This window comes from Anabrus simplex, chromosome 1 (genome assembly GCF_040414725.1).
Source record: "Anabrus simplex isolate iqAnaSimp1 chromosome 1, ASM4041472v1, whole genome shotgun sequence".
Taxonomy (NCBI): Eukaryota; Metazoa; Arthropoda; class Insecta; order Orthoptera; family Tettigoniidae; genus Anabrus; species Anabrus simplex.
The window spans coordinates 1,262,802,491-1,262,821,331 of record NC_090265.1 but is presented as its reverse complement, the minus strand read 5'-3'; the positions used below and the strand labels follow the sequence as shown (position 1 = coordinate 1,262,821,331).

General features: G+C 35.5%; 1 protein-coding gene across 3 annotated transcripts in view; it reads right to left on the bottom strand.

Annotated features, from left to right (window-relative positions):
- The window catches only part of Hacd2 (3-hydroxyacyl-CoA dehydratase 2), a 332,961-nt gene that overhangs the window by 50,339 nt on the left and 263,781 nt on the right, over positions 1–18,841 (bottom strand). The gene's annotated exons all lie outside the window — the stretch shown is intronic.

Genomic DNA, 18,841 nt, shown 5'->3' with positions numbered 1-18,841 from the left:
TCTTCTTGTATAATAGTTTAATTTCATTTTTCAACCATATGTTGTTTACTTTCTTTTGAGTGGCATTAGATTTTGAATAGGGATGACTTTTTCTTTGTAAAGATTTGAGAAATTTAGGTACCAACTCTAATTTCAAGCAATCTTTAAGAAACTTGATATCTCTAGAAATCTTGCCTATTTTAATTTTTAGGTTCAAGTACTTGTTAGGTTTTACTATTGCCTGGTTGGCATTGACATTACATGTAATAAATATCATTTTTGGTCCGTATTGATGATATTAGATTGAAATAATAACATTAAGTTATTTATTAGACCACCTAATCAATACAAAATCGTCTTGGATGATTTACATCAATTTGTTAGCTAATAGTGGGACATGTTTCGCCTTCCCTGAAGGCATCATCAGCCATAGTCTTAACCTTAAATTAATAATAAGCGTCTAAATAACATGTAGTAATGAAATGAATTTTAAAAATCTTGAAGAGATTTGAAGTAAAATAACATTAAAAATAACAATGATGGTTTGAAAATACAGTGTGATGAGATACAATAGTGGAAGTATTAACAAAATTAACATTAGAAGGCTGCTAAAATAAGTACAATGGATAAAACAACAGATTGTTATACAACAAGTAGTAAGATTGCATAAAAGTAAAGTTGATAGTCATGGCGGTTATAATTAGATGATGGCGAAAAATCTTATATAATCAAAGTAAAGAGGAGAGAATAAAAGTCAAAGTTAGTCGAGAGATCCAAAGTTCATCATGATCTTGAAGATAAAAGACGAAAGTCAGATGCATATGGTGAAGTTGTAGAACACGTTGAGGATATGAAGTAGGTGAATAGAAGTTGAAGAACAGTTTCAAATAGGATCACTATGGACCATCTCAAAATTTGAAGTGATGTTCAAATGTTGTAAATTGTGAGTTTGTAGAAATTCTAGTTGAAAAAGCATATAAAAGTGGAATCTGTAAATGGAAGCAAGAAACGTAGAGTTAATTGTGTGAAAAGATATTTGAAAAATATTGAAGTAGAATCGTATGCACTTACCATTTGACGGTGACAAAGATAGCTTGTAATATTATGAGTTAGAAGAATTTTCAACCGTAGACTTCTTGCTACGTGTGTTATAACTGAAGTTTTGTGCTGGAGGGGGATCTGTTTGCGTTGACGTAACTATTGGAGGGGGGCTGCTATTGGTGGGAGGGAAGGAAGAGAGTGTATTACTGCGCGTGTTGTAACGGTGTAAGGCTATTGGAGGGAGCGATGTTCCGGTGGGTGTGGCTATGGGTTTATTGGTTGTATTTGAATTAGAGGTACTAGCGGCGGGGGGAAGGGAGGGGGGTATATTAGCTGTAGGGGAGGTGGGAACTCTAATTGATGTGAGGTTGAAGATTTTTAAGAATTTGTTGGTGAGGGAAGTTGATTCTCGTAATAAAATAAGAATCTGTTCATACAAGGGGCTTTTTTTATCAATAGTGTCATTTAGATTTTTATCTTTATTAAAATGTTGGTCGAGGAAAATAAATAAGTTTTCATATTCTGTCATGAGTTTGCTTTTATCGACTCTTTTTAGGATATGGAGGTCTTGTTCTATTGTGGTGAATTTATGCCCGGTGTCCCTCATATGGTTGGCCATTGCGGAGAATTTGTTGTGTCTTTGGGCATTGTAATGCTCGGCATATCTGGTAGAGAAGCTGCGGCCAGTTTGGCCAACATAAGAAAAATTACATGTAGAGCATTTCAATCTGTATATTCCTGATCCAGAGTAACTATTGTCTGTGATGTTGATAGAGTTGTGATTGAAGAATAAATTACGATTAGTGTTTTTTGTTGTGTAGGCTATTTTTATTTCGTGCTTCATTAATGAATTGGTTATCGGGTAAATGCTATGGTTAGTGAACGTGAATTTAGCGTATTTTGGTTTGACGGGTTTTACTGGGGTTAAATTGGTAGCTAGTTTCAGTTTGGTTTTATTGATGATTTTATCAATCATACTCGTGTTAAATCCATTGAATTTAGCTATTTCCTTGATGAATAGTAATTCTTTCTTTAAATTAGTAGAGGACATAGGGATCTTTAATGCTCTATATATTAAACTGTGATAAGTGGCTTTTTTATGTGAGTTGGGATGTAAAGAATCATTTTTTATGGTTGTTGGAGAAAAGGTGGGTTTTCTGTATATTTGGAAGTCGAATCATAAAAAATCTTCAACCTCACATCAATTAGAGTTCCCACCTCCCCTACAGCTAATATACCCCCCTCCCTTCCCCCCGCCGCTAGTACCTCTAATTCAAATACAACCAATAAACCCATAGCCACACCCACCGGAACATCGCTCCCTCCAATAGCCTTACACCGTTACAACACGCGCAGTAATACACTCTCTTCCTTCCCTCCCACCAATAGCAGCCCCCCTCCAATAGTTACGTCAACGCAAACAGATCCCCCTCCAGCACAAAACTTCAGTTATAACACACGTAGCAAGAAGTCTACGGTTGAAAATTCTTCTAACTCATAATATTACAAGCTATCTTTGTCACCGTCAAATGGTAAGTGCATACGATTCTACTTCAATATTTTTCAAATATCTTTTCACACAATTAACTCTACGTTTCTTGCTTCCATTTACAGATTCCACTTTTATATGCTTTTTCAACTAGAATTTCTACAAACTCACAATTTACAACATTTGAACATCACTTCAAATTTTGAGATGGTCCATAGTGATCCTATTTGAAACTGTTCTTCAACTTCTATTCACCTACTTCATATCCTCAACGTGTTCTACAACTTCACCATATGCATCTGACTTTCGTCTTTTATCTTCAAGATCATGATGAACTTTGGATCTCTCGACTAACTTTGACTTTTATTCTCTCCTCTTTACTTTGATTATATAAGATTTTTCGCCATCATCTAATTATAACCGCCATGACTATCAACTTTACTTTTATGCAATCTTACTACTTGTTGTATAACAATCTGTTGTTTTATCCATTGTACTTATTTTAGCAGCCTTCTAATGTTAATTTTGTTAATACTTCCACTATTGTATCTCATCACACTGTATTTTCAAACCATCATTGTTATTTTTAATGTTATTTTACTTCAAATCTCTTCAAGATTTTTAAAATTCATTTCATTACTACATGTTATTTAGACGCTTATTATTAATTTAAGGTTAAGACTATGGCTGATGATGCCTTCAGGGAAGGCGAAACATGTCCCACTATTAGCTAACAAATTGATGTAAATCATCCAAGACGATTTTGTATTGATTAGGTGGTCTAATAAATAACTTAATGTTATTATTTCAATCTAATATCATCAATACGGACCAAAAATGATATTTATTACATGTAATGTCAATGCCAACCAGGCAATAGTAAAACCTAACAAGTACTTGAACCTAAAAATTAAAATAGGCAAGATTTCTAGAGATATCAAGTTTCTTAAAGATTGCTTGAAATTAGAGTTGGTACCTAAATTTCTCAAATCTTTACAAAGAAAAAGTCATCCCTATTCAAAATCTAATGCCACTCAAAAGAAAGTAAACAACATATGGTTGAAAAATGAAATTAAACTATTATACAAGAAGAAATCTTTACTAAATTTACAATTATATAGGACTCATTTGACCATCTCTCAGAAATTACCCCCACTCGAATGGAGCTCATTTTTAAGGTACACTGACATCAAACTATCTTACGTATTAGACAAGAAACAGAAAACCCTAAACCATAAATTACTTTGTCTTCAAGAAAACAAATGTAAAACTTCTGACCAAAATACAAACAACAAAGTGTCCCCTTCCCATTTGACTAACATTCCCACTACAATCAACCTATCTAATGCAACCTTCTCTAACCAAGAATTAAATCTATTAGATAAAGGCATCAAACATAATTGGCCTAATCACAAAAAGGCAGAAGACATCATCACTACCATCGCTGAAACCGAAACTAATATCGATAAACAAATCCCAATTGATAAACAGAATGACGTACGATATGAAGTAAAAAAGAAACTCCCAACTTTGATTAATGAGATAACATCTAATAATAACTACAATGTCTCGAAACAAATTCTAAACCTGAAATCCAAAATCCATAACAACAACGTGGTAATTACAAAAGCAGATAAGGGCAACACCATAGTAATAATGAACAAACAAGATTACATCAATAAAACTGAAACCTTTTTTTCAGACAATACCTATTCCTTAATTAACAAAGATCCAACAAACAAAATACAGCGTAACTTAAAGAACCTTCTTAAAAATTCTAACTTCATTTTAAATGATCAAGATTATCAGAAATTAACTGTAATGAACCCAAAATTACCTACAGTCAGATCACTGCCCAAAATTCATAAAAATGATGTCCCCATTCGGCCTATAATTAATAGTATCAATAGTCCTACCTATAAAACCTCTCAATTCCTAAAAAAACACTTCAAATTTCACAACTCCAACCCCATAAAGAACTCGATCGAACTTTGTAATTCCCTAAATAATTTCAGTCTACAACCAAACCACGTTTTATGTTCTTTTGACATCACCAACATGTATACTAATATCCCTATCAACAATACTATTAACATCATAAAAAACAATCTGTTGAAACATAGCACATTGAGTAAAATCGAAATTGATGAATGGTTAAAATTACTTAATTTCGTTTTAGACAACAACTATTTTACCTTCAATAAGAAAATTTACAAACAAGAAGGTCTAGCGATGGGAGACCCGTTGTCTGGAATACTAGCCGATATATACTTAGATAATCTCGAACATAGTAAGATTATTAATAACATCAACAGACTCTGTCTTTGGCATCGCTATGTTGATGATACCATAGCTATCATTGATAAACAAATCAACAACAGCAATAACATACTATCATTCCTCAACAACTTAGATAATAATATTAAATTCACTAAAGAAGATGAGTTCAATAACTCTTTGAACTTCTTAGATATCAAAATCACACGAGCATTGAACAAATTCGACTTCCAAATATACAGAAAACCCACCTTTTCTCCAACAACCATAAAAAATGATTCTTTACATCCCAACTCACATAAAAAAGCCACTTATCACAGTTTAATATATAGAGCATTAAAGATCCCTATGTCCTCTACTAATTTAAAGAAAGAATTACTATTCATCAAGGAAATAGCTAAATTCAATGGATTTAACACGAGTATGATTGATAAAATCATCAATAAAACCAAACTGAAACTAGCTACCAATTTAACCCCAGTAAAACCCGTCAAACCAAAATACGCTAAATTCACGTTCACTAACCATAGCATTTACCCGATAACCAATTCATTAATGAAGCACGAAATAAAAATAGCCTACACAACAAAAAACACTAATCGTAATTTATTCTTCAATCACAACTCTATCAACATCACAGACAATAGTTACTCTGGATCAGGAATATACAGATTGAAATGCTCTACATGTAATTTTTCTTATGTTGGCCAAACTGGCCGCAGCTTCTCTACCAGATATGCCGAGCATTACAATGCCCAAAGACACAACAAATTCTCCGCAATGGCCAACCATATGAGGGACACCGGGCATAAATTCACCACAATAGAACAAGACCTCCATATCCTAAAAAGAGTCGATAAAAGCAAACTCATGACAGAATATGAAAACTTATTTATTTTCCTCGACCAACATTTTAATAAAGATAAAAATCTAAATGACACTATTGATAAAAAAAGCCCCTTGTATGAACAGATTCTTATTTTATTACGAGAATCAACTTCCCTCACCAACAAATTCTTAAAAATCTTCAACCTCACATCAATTAGAGTTCCCACCTCCCCTACAGCTAATATACCCCCCTCCCTTCCCCCCGCCGCTAGTACCTCTAATTCAAATACAACCAATAAACCCATAGCCACACCCACCGGAACATCGCTCCCTCCAATAGCCTTACACCGTTACAACACGCGCAGTAATACACTCTCTTCCTTCCCTCCCACCAATAGCAGCCCCCCTCCAATAGTTACGTCAACGCAAACAGATCCCCCTCCAGCACAAAACTTCAGTTATAACACACGTAGCAAGAAGTCTACGGTTGAAAATTCTTCTAACTCATAATATTACAAGCTATCTTTGTCACCGTCAAATGGTAAGTGCATACGATTCTACTTCAATATTTTTCAAATATCTTTTCACACAATTAACTCTACGTTTCTTGCTTCCATTTACAGATTCCACTTTTATATGCTTTTTCAACTAGAATTTCTACAAACTCACAATTTACAACATTTGAACATCACTTCAAATTTTGAGATGGTCCATAGTGATCCTATTTGAAACTGTTCTTCAACTTCTATTCACCTACTTCATATCCTCAACGTGTTCTACAACTTCACCATATGCATCTGACTTTCGTCTTTTATCTTCAAGATCATGATGAACTTTGGATCTCTCGACTAACTTTGACTTTTATTCTCTCCTCTTTACTTTGATTATATAAGATTTTTCGCCATCATCTAATTATAACCGCCATGACTATCAACTTTACTTTTATGCAATCTTACTACTTGTTGTATAACAATCTGTTGTTTTATCCATTGTACTTATTTTAGCAGCCTTCTAATGTTAATTTTGTTAATACTTCCACTATTGTATCTCATCACACTGTATTTTCAAACCATCATTGTTATTTTTAATGTTATTTTACTTCAAATCTCTTCAAGATTTTTAAAATTCATTTCATTACTACATGTTATTTAGACGCTTATTATTAATTTAAGGTTAAGACTATGGCTGATGATGCCTTCAGGGAAGGCGAAACATGTCCCACTATTAGCTAACAAATTGATGTAAATCATCCAAGACGATTTTGTATTGATTAGGTGGTCTAATAAATAACTTAATGTTATTATTTCAATCTAATATCATCAATACGGACCAAAAATGATATTTATTACATGTAATAAATGGTATGTTCCGAGCTGTCAGCGGAGAGATGGCGTGGAATGACATTAGTAGACGAATAAGTTTGAATGGCGTTTATAAAAGTAGGAAAGATCACAATATGAAGATAAAGTTGGAATTCAAGGGGACAAACTGGGGCAAATATTCATTCATAGGAAGGGGAGTTAGGGATTGGAATAACTTACCAAGGGAGATGTTCAATAAATTTCCAATTTCTTTGAAATCATTTAGGAAAAGGCTAGGAAAGCAACAGATAGGGAATCTGCCACCTGGGCGGCTGCCCTAAATGCAGATCAGTATTGATTGATTGATTGAAATGAAATCTGTTGTCCATGAATGTTTATGTTGAGGGTGTTCGAAGTTGTTATTGCGTGGATCTGGATTTGGTTGGTTTATGAATACAACAGTTTGATCTTGCTATCAGTTTAGTTTAGAGTTTATTTCATTTCTTTGGTATATCATGTGTTTGCTGCACTTCTCAAACTATAATTGAATCTTTTTTTTTTTTTTTTTTGAAATGACACATGTCAAGATTGTGCCACAATTGAGTTAAGACAAGTAATACAGTTTTTAAGTATTGATCTATCGTTTTCTGCAGAAACTACACACGTCACTGCATAGCTTTATCTGGTAGCTCTGCCTGGTAATAATTGTTTGTTGGAGAAACAGCACTTGTCACTGACACTGTACGTTTTAAGTGGATATCTCCAAACTAAGATTTATTGACATGTGCTGTTAAAAAAAAAAAAAGATTCAATTATACATCTTCTCATTACTCCGTTGATGCACGTGCTTGCGTCATCTTTTTCTTGTAATGGCTGGGCCATGTTCAAGGCAGAATGATTCTGATATCCATGAATTTTCAGATGATTTGGACAGTAATAGTGACTTTTTGTCAAAAGTGATTCCCATTATGTGGGAAGTGACGATTTTACCCCTGAAGATTTTCGCACAGTCACAGCTGCTCACCATGCATCGGACGTGAAGAACCTGGCATCGATGACATTTACGTGTACAGTGAATTACTTCACGAGTGAACTGCAGCACACACACATCATATTGATATCAAATTATTCCGAATTAAATGTTCTTTCTTTCAGGTTTAAGAGTAAAGAAGAAAGATGCAATAATGTCTGATCTTTCAGTCACTGAAAACCATTTTTTATTTTCCAAAATCTATTTTCAAAGTTTAATAAAATTTTTTCGGCTTCACCAATAATAATACGTCCAATGTATATTCAGTTCTGAAATGCTCGTAGTTTCCTATATTAGAGCGATTTATTTTATTTTAATATGTGTTAAATTGTTTACATGTTTTTTTGTAATTTGGTTGAAAATCACAAAAATTACTTTGAGTTGCTTCAAGCAAACTCCTGCATATAGGCTGAGTGCAAGAGGGTTAACATGACCACTTCTATATGTCGACCACGTTTGGCCAGAACGAAAGGAGGTCAACTTACACAGGATTTACTGTATATTAAAATAGGCCATCTTGGGAGAAAACACAATGTAGGCCCTGTTAAGAGAAAACTATCCCATATAAGCCATTCCATCTATCTACAAGGGCTGATCAACAAAGATTGAGACTGACTTTTTTCTCAGATGTTTATTACTCCATTTCAAGGTTTACATGATCTTTTTCAAAGTAATCCCCTTCTACTTCAACGCACTTTTTATAGTGTCTCTGTCAGTCCTTAAACACATGCTGCAGACCATTCTTTGTCAGGTCCTTGAGAATCGCCTCACTTTTCTTGAGCACTACTTCAGAGTTCTCAAATCGAATGCTCCTAAGCTTTACCTTTAGTGATGAGAATTTAAAAAATCACAGGTGCAAGATCAGGGCTATAAGGTGGATGTGGTACACTGGTAATGTTGAATCGGGCCAGAAACTGCACGACTTGATTTGCGACTGTCATGATGAAGTCGCCACCCAGTCCGAGAAAACTCTGGTCGTTTCTTTGCAATGTGCTTCCTCAATGCAGCCAATACTAACATGTAGTAACAGTAGTGTGAGGGGGAACTGCATGCTGGTAAATCATTCCATTACAGTCAAAAAATGTGATCACCATCACTTTCTCTGGAGATGGAACACCTTTTGCCTTTTCTGGCGATCTCCACACTGTGCTGGCTTGTTCTCCTTCATGATCATAATGATGCTTCAGCTTTTCGTAAGTTTCAGTGACTGTATGGTTTAAACAAAAACAGAATTTGATTGCGCTGTACTGCTCCTCTCGCATCACCTCCATTGTGTGGTATGCGAAATGCACGTAGCGTCTACAAAATAGAGCATTACTACCAACCTACTGATATGAGAGTGCTGCCACCTAAAGACATTATACATAAAAACCTTCTCTTTCCAAATATTCATATTACAGATAGGAAACTTATCACAGAAGCTACAGAAAAAAATCAGTCTCAGTCTTTGTCGATCAGCCTTCGTATATATACCGAGTGTCCCACCCAACTCTGCGACCCCAAATATCTCCGAAAAACACTTTTTAATTTTTCCGTCACCTCTGTATGTATGTATGTATGTATGTATGTATGTATGTATGTATGGACGTACAGTATGCATGTATGGGCATCATGAGAAAATGGCTTTGGTATGTGAAGTTGGGGAATGAGGCACTACAATCTAGGCTATAAATAATTTTATTCATGCAGAGTGAAATGGTAGTTTAGGGGAAGGCCTAAAATTTAATTCTCAAATATCGACAAATACTATATAACATAAGTTATATAGAATTAACGTACCCATGTCAGGGGCTCACACAATGAGAAGGTGAGCACAATCCATAAAGGTGAACAAGTAGCACTTCCAACGCCAAGTTGCAGTTTTTTAAATGGGACATGTATGCTTGTTCTAGCAAAATGAAAACTAGAGCTGCAATTGGTGATAACACACTTGGTTTCACGTTTCTAAACCTCATACGTTCTGAAATACGTGTCTGTTAGGGGATGGCAATGGCGCCAGCATTTCTGACGTATTGCAACGCATGTACTTCTGTGCTCAGAGCAGGGGTTGCTTGCACTGGCCTGTAGCCTGCTGTAAACGAATCGATATCAGCTCGGCACGTTCTAGCTTCAGTGTACTAGTGTCTCCTGATCTGGTCTGCTGTCATACTGTACCGTAATTCACGTACGTTTCGGATATTGCTTTCCATATTGACACATTAAACCGTGTTTTTGTGTGGTGTGTAACAATTGCCGTCATCTAGTCGATATGCCGGCCTTCGGTAATGAAGAATACCTGGATATTATTTTAATTTACGGCGAATGTCGCAGAAATGCAACCGCAGCTGTGGCATTGTACGCTGAACGCTACCCAGATCGACGGTGTCCTTCGCCTCGTACCATTGCCAACATCTGCACGAAACTCAGGGAAACAGGAAGCTGGGCTACCACAAAGCGACAACGTACAAAGACAGCGACTGGCACTGAAAACGAAATTGCTGTTCTAGCTGCTGTAGCGCACAATCCTCAGGTGAGTGTCCGACAGATTGCATGAGGTTCTGGAATAATTACAAGAAATGAAAACATTTTTTCTGTATTGAAAGTATCTTAACCCTCTACTGCATGAATTATTTTTCGTTTCCGTTTGGTGAAGAAAATTTCAAGCTTTACTGTTCAACATACGCTCAGTGTTTTAGATGTACCAGCAATTCGTGACTGGGCCTAATAGCTTAACACTCGTATGTGATGTGGATTGCCATATTGGAATATATATACGATTTTTCACGATTTTACGCTAAGCTTTTAACATTCAAAGACCGAACATTACTGCCTACTGGCCATGGGTACGTATTGCAGGGCGCAAGTATACTTGCACGACCGTAGGTCGGTAATGTCTTTGAGGTTGAGCCAGAGGTACTCCTGAAGCCTGTGGTAATATGATGGGGAGGGCCCACATAAAATAAACGGTGGTTGGTACGCGTGGATGTTGACGGGGTGGAAGGAGTATCTTTGGTTGTAGGGCTGTTTTGTCTTAAGTTATGTAAAAAAAAAACAAGGCATCACTGGAATATATGTTTAATTGATTGTGGCGTAAAACTACCTCTGCCTACAATATTTATCCATGTATACAGGTGAAAAGTTATTTGTTGCCTAATGGCAACAGTATGCAGTAGAGGGTTAATTTATAATAATGTAAGAAATTTATTTTAACTCAACCTATTCAATACAGTACAAGATGTTAACGTATTAGTTAAACATCGTTAAAAATCGTTGAGACATTCTCAACAATTGTACATAAATTTTTAAATTGTCTTCGAACTTAGCACCAAATAAGACTAACTACCATTATTGTCGATACTGTACAATAGGACGGCCTTGTTTTGAGTGAAAATTCACCAACGTGTTCACTAGTGTAGCATTTTTTAGTTAATTTTGATATTTTGTTAATGATAAGATCTTGTAAATGTTTTTTAATGTATTCACTCAGGTAACATATTTTTATCATTTCCAACCAGACGTCTGGCAGAATTTTGAGGTATTATATATGACTGATGATGCCCCACAGAAGGGGCAAAACATGTCTCAACGATTTTTAACGATGTTTAACTAATACGTTAACATCTTGTACTGTATTGAATAGGTCGAGTTATAATAAATGTTCTGGAATAAGCCGCAGTAGTGTGAGCAGAATTTCGCAAAGGCATCGGTTTCATCCGTTCCATATCTCACTGCACCAGGAACTGTACGGGACGGACTTTGAATCCCGCATTGTATTCTGTCGTTTTGCACTTCAGCAGTTGCAAAGTACTCCAGCATTCCTAGGTAATACGTTGTTTACAGACGAAGCTTCATTTACAAATAATGGTCATGTGAATCTGAGGAACATGCACTACTGGTCCGAGCAAAATCCCCACTGGATTCGCCATGTTGCTCATCAATGACAGTGGAGTGTCAATGTTTGGTGCGGTATCATTGGTAACCGTATTTTAGGTCCCTATTTTTATCAGGGAACATTAAACAGACAGCGATATTCATCATTTCTGCAACACACTCTACCCCTCCTTATGGAGGATGTGGGATTGGAAAAGTGTCTATCAACATAGTTCCAGCATGATGGATGTCCCGCACATTCTGCACGAGTTTCCAGAGATGTTGTGGATGCGACGTTTTCAAATAGGTGGATAGGACCGGGAGGTCCTGTGCGAGGGCCACCTCGGTCTACAGACTTGACTTGACGCCATTAGACTTCTTTCTCTGGGGCACAGTGAAAGATAGAACGTATCAAGAGCCCCCAATGACAGTAGAGGATATGCAACATTGTATTACTGCGGCGTGTGTGGCAATATCTGTAGAAACACTGCAATCCGTGAAACACTCTCTTGTTACCAGGTTCCAAAAGTGTATTGATGCAAACGGAGGACACTTGTGAACATCTGTTGAAGTGATACAGTTTCATCGGACAAGACGCTACTGGTGATTTGTGGGTGCATTTTCCATGCCAGATGTACTGCACAACAATGAAGTTTCTGAGGGCTATAGGCCACTAGTAAATGTGTTTAGAAAAGCGGAACCAAAAATGTTATCACTAGTTGTAGCTCTAGTTGTCATTTTGCTAGAATAAACATACATGTTACATTTTAAAAAGCGCAACTTGGTTTTGGAGGTGTTATTTGTTTGCCTTTGTGAATTATGCGTGCTTTCTCATTGTGTGAGCCCCTGACATGGGTATGTTCCTGGCCAATTGGAATTTTCATATTTTGTTTCATTTCAGAGATATTTGGGGTCGCAGAGTTGGGTGGGACACCCTGTGTATATATATATAATAAAATATAATAATATAATAATATAAAAGGGTTTTGTCTGTAGATTGCTCAGAATTTAAAAAGAAGGGTATTTCTGTATCTTTTATGTCCACATAAAGCAAAAGCACTTTTTAATTTTTCTGTCACCTCTGTATGTATGTATATATTTATGTATGTATATATGTATGTATGTATGTATGTATGTATGTATGTGACGTACCGGTACAGTATGTATGTATGAGCATCACGAGAAAATGGCTGAAGAGAATTTAATAAAAATTGGTATGTAAATTTGGGGAATGAGGCACTACAATCTAGGCTATAAATAATTTTATTCACGCAGAGTGAAATGGTAGTTTAGGGGAAGGCCTAAAATTTAATTCTCAAATATCGATAAATACTATATAAGTTATATAGAATTAAATTTCTAATCATTTATGTCTTATACATTGTTATCGTACCGGCTATGATAACAGAGATATTCATGAATTTTTATTTTTGTTGTAAATCCATACCAACACCGAACCACAAGAAAATGGGTGAACAGAATTCAATGAAAATTGGTATGTAAAGTTTGGCAATAGGTACAACAGTCTAGACTATAAATAATTTGTATTCACACTGGATAAAATGGTTGTTTACGGGACGCGCTTACAATTTTTTAAAAAAATTGTATGTTATTGGTCCTATCGAAAAGTACTACATAACTAATGTTATAGAGAATACAAGTTCCAATCATTTCTGTCTTATACAGTTTTACCATACCTACTATGATAATATAGTTCATGAATTTAGACTTTTGTTGCTTAGTCTATATCAACGCTGAGCATTGCTAACATGGAAATATTGTTTAATAGTGTTAATTGGCAATGGTTTTTGACATAATTATGTTAAGGTGTAAAACCGCGTGGCCATCGGTTTGTATCGAGAAGGGAAATTGTGAAGATGATTATTAAAAAATTAGAAAAATTATAAAGGAAGAATAAGACAAGAAACAGCGATATTTTACCTTGTAATGTGAGAATTAAACTCATACAAACGCTAGTGCTTCCCGTCCTCGACTACTGTGACGTCATTCTGGTAGACGCAACAAAAGAGCAGACTTTGAAACTTCAGCGAGCGCTTAATTGTTGCTTTAGATTCATATACAGTCTGAGTTATGATACACATGTCACCCCATACTATCACACTATTACATGGCTGAAACCTGACAAACGACGAACGAATCACATACTGATACAGATATACAGACTGCTCTCTGAAGACAGATCACTATACATTTCATCCCAGCTTAAGTATTTGTCCTCCTTTCACAGCAGTAATACCCGCTCTGGTTCCTCCCTCTCTATTCCTGTTCACCGCTCCTCTATGTACAACAATTCCTTTGTTGTGGCCGGTTCTAGACTTTGGAATTCCCTGCCTGTCAGTGTCAGAATGTCCACCTCATTAAGACTGCTTGCCAAGACTACCTGCTGAATGCAGCTGACTAACTTGTATGACTGGAATGAATGAATGATCGAATGAATGTGAGTTAGAAAAGTGTAATGTATTTTTGTGTAGGTTTTTATTTACTATATAATATGTACTCAAACTCTGCTCTCAGTGATGTATTACTACAGTGGCTAAGTGTAAGAGAGGGCCAAGAGCCCTAACTTCGCCACCTACAAAGGCATAATAAATAAATAAATAAATAAAAGAAGGAAGGACTTCCTTTACATTAGGTGCTTTAATATCCCAGAGTCGGAAGAAAATTCTATGTGAAGGCCTACAATAACGAAAGCTTATAAAACTGATCAACAATAACATTACATTGACTACTGTTGTGATGTAATTTGTCTCTTCTGCTGCCACTCATCTCCGACAGATGGGATTATTGCTGCATTCCGAGTAAAACAGCTTGCCTGAATCAGTAGTGGCGGTTAGGGGGGCGAGGGGGGACAGTCGCCCCCCCCCCCTACTTTGTGGAGAAAACATTGCATTTGTATTCCATGTTAGTTGGATGAAATAAGGAATTATAGGAATTATTAAAACAAGCAATTTGTACAAGCCCTGTTGTTTTATCAGCTCATTATTCACTTTAATTAATTAATAATGAAATTCTTAGCGGAAATATGCAACAAAGTCGTTCACGCGGTTAACCGAATTGTATAGCGCCAGTGGAGACTTTTTATGTGCTGTGAGGAAGGGTACGCACACATTCGTTAGTCTGGCAGTCTCTTTAGTGTCTGTTAGTTTTTTTTTTAGTTTTTAATCAAATACTAAATGATTTTTAATTATATAATTACACCATATGTCTATTTAATTGTAATACATGTGTAATATCGTTCCTCCCGTGAAAGTTTTATTGTATAGTATTGAATCAAAATCTCAAATAAATATTATCAACACAGTTTAAGTTGTTAGGCTGAGAATTTTTACCTCTCTGTCGAAATTCCATTTAGTAGCTTTCTTTTCCAGTTTTAATGTATAACGTATACACACACACACACACCCCCTCCCGCTATATCCCACAAAGAAGTAAGTATAAATAACCACCTAATCGATACTTTATTAATGCCTCAGGCAAAATTGAATAAAATTAAAACTTACAGTGAATAAAATTAAAACTTACAGGACATGTTTCGACCACTTAGTGGTCCTCTTCAGCTGTATAAATAAAGAACTGAAAAGAAAAACATTATGACAATAAGCACAAATAAAAGTTCTTTGGGACTCCTTTGATAAAAATGGAGGTCATCTTGCCTCTCGTTCTTGTTTGGAAAAGATGTTTATTCTGCGCTGTCTAGAGGGTCTGTCTTTGAGCGCGACCTGGTGAAGTAATGATGTGATACAGTTTGACAGTTCATGGAATGCTCTGGAGAGAAGGGAAGTAGGTCGCGCTCAAAGACAGACCCTCTAGACAGCGCAGAATAAACATCTTTTCCAAACAAGAACAAGAGGCAAGATGACCTATTCTGATGACCTCCATTTTTATCAAAGGAGTCTCCAAAGAACTTTTATTTGTGCTTATTGTCATAATGTTTTTCTTTTCAGTTCTTTATTTATACAGCTGAAGAGGATCACTAAGTGGTCGAAACATGTCCTGTAAGTTTTAATTTTATTCACTGTAAGTTTTAATTTTATTCAATTTTGCCTGAGGCATTAATAAAGTATCGATTAGGTGGTTATTTATACTTACTTCTTGATTAAACATCGATACGGTCATGAAATGGACAACTTGTAATACGAATGCTAACCAAGCAGGAAACATTACGAACATCTATCTTAATCTGAAGATGAAACTTGCAAAAGTAAGCACAGATATATATTTCCTTAAAGAATATCTAAATAATAATCTAATTCCTAAATTCTTAAAAGGGGCACAAAGAAACAACATACGCTCAGTTTTCCAAATTTCTACACAAAGAACAGTTAACCGCATATGGCTTAAACGAGAAATTAAATTTATGTATAGGAAGAAATCTTTCCTCAACCGGGAGCTTTACCTAGCGCACCTTTCTGCTTCTAGTAACTTAGTTCCGCTAGAATGGGATTCTGTACAAAAATACGGCAGAGATAAAGTTGAAATTCTAATAAACAAGAAACGTACAACTTTGAATAAGAAGTTAGAAAACCTAAAAAACAATCCCCCAACAAATCTAAATAAGCATCAACCTAAATCTTCTTTTAATTGTGAAGAATTCCCACCCCTCGTCATGAACTTGTCGAACACGACGTTTACAGAACAAGAATTACAATTATTAAGCAAAGGGCCTAATCACAATTGGCATAGTTTCGATAACAGACAAATATTAATACAAACTTTAGCAGAAACAGAGACAGCCATACAAACCCTTCCAGTCGACATTCAGAATGACGTACGGTACGAAGCAAAGAAAAAAGTTCCCTCCATAATTAGAGGGTTACTAACCAATTCCACAAACACTAAAATCGAGAAGGATCTTCAGCGTAAAATTAGACAAAGTGATGTAGTGATAACGAAAGCTGATAAAGGTGGAACAGTAGTAATATTAAATGAAACCGAATACATCAATAAAACAAACTTTTTTCACTAACAACAAAATTTAAGGAAATTGAGAAAGACCCCACCCTAAAAATTCAAAAGAATTTGAAAGGGATACTGAAGCAAAGCTCCTTCCTTTTTAACGACCAAGATATCCAAAAACTCATTAATATGAATCCAGGACTTCCTAAAGCAAGAGCTATGCCTAAATTACATAAAAAGGATGCACCTATGAGACCTATAATTAATTTTCGGAGAAGCCCCACATACAAAATATCCCAATTTATTCATAGGTTCTTAATTCATAACTACGTATTTTATACCAAATCTTCGTTAAAAAACTCCAAAGAGTTCTGCATTGCTATTAAAGATTTCAAGTTAACTTCATCTCATGTAACAAGTTCCTTCGACATCAAGGACATGTACACGAACATTCCTATTAAGAACACCATTGAGATTATAAAGACGAATTTATTAATTCACAAACGTATCAGTATACCTGAAATAGAAAACTTCATTACTATCTTGGAATTCGTTTTGAACCACAATTTCTTCTCTTTTAATAATAAAATATATCAGCAAGATGGACTTCCAATGGGAGCGCCGGCTTCTGGAATTTTAGCTAACATTTACCTCGACTTTTTGGAACACACTCAGATAGTAGGTCACATTAAAGGACTCGATCTCTGGCTTCGATATGTTGATGATACCTATGCCATAATTAACAAGGAAATAAAAGATAGTCACAGTATCCTTAATACTTTGAATAATTTAGACCCAAACATAAAATTTACAGCTGAAGAAGAGAAAGGCATACTCAATTTTCTGGATATCCAAACAATTCGTAAAGACAACCATTTCCAATTTAAAATATACAGGAAACCCACTTTTATCCCAACTACAATCAAAAGTGATTCTTTACATCGCATCTCGCAAAAGAAATCAGCTTATTATAGTTTCGTCAACAGAGCCTTTGAAATTCCGCTAACAGAAACAGACAGAAAAAAGGAACTTTCTTTCATTCGTCAACAGGCTCTACATAATGGTTTCAGTTTGAAATTCATCAATAAAATCATCACTAAATGCAAATACCAACAACAAATTAAACTTAAACAGCATTCAGAAAAAGAAAAAGGATATGTAAAATTCACCTTTAATAACACGAAGATTTACGAAATCACCAACTTATTCAAGAAACACAATACCAAGGTAGCCTTCTCTACAAACAACAACACGAAACATAGATTCTTTAGTCATAATAAAGCTAATAAACTTAAAGGTGACGAATTCCAGGAATCGGGTATTTATAAGCTGACTTGTGCTCAATGTAAAAAAAACTTACGTGGGACAATCTGGAAGGAACTTCTCAATTAGATATCAAGAACACGTCAATGCTGAAAGATACAAAAGATTCTTTGCCATGGGATCCCATATGAAAGAGTCCAACCACAAATTCACCAATATAAAACAGGACCTTCAAATTATATGTATGATTAATAAAGGTAATCTTATGAACAACCTGGAAAACATCCACATCGTTCTTGATAAATTGGAAAACGGTGAAGAGAATCTCAATGAAAACAACGAGCATAAAAACATCTTATATGAGAATATTAGCAAATACTTAGAATGGGTAGACATGAAACAGACTAGACGATCAAGAGATATAATCAAACACGACATCGCAGAAGCACAGCCCAATCTCCCTCCTCCCTCACACGTTATTTTAGATGACGATAAAACTCTACTTCCCTTCTCTCCAGAGCTTTCCATGAACTGTCAAACTGTATCACATCGTTACTTCACCAGGTCGCGCTCAAAGACAGACCCTCTAGACAGCGCAGAATAAACATCTTTTCCAAACAAGAACAAGAGGCAAGATGACCTATTCTGATGACCTCCATTTTTATCAAAGGAGTCTCCAAAGAACTTTTATTTGTGCTTATTGTCATAATGTTTTTCTTTTCAGTTCTTTATTTATACAGCTGAAGAGGACCACTAAGTGGTCGAAACATGTCCTGTAAGTTTTAATTTTATTCACTGTAAGTTTTAATTTTATTCAATTTTGCCTGAGGCATTAATAAAGTATCGATTAGGTGGTTATTTATACTT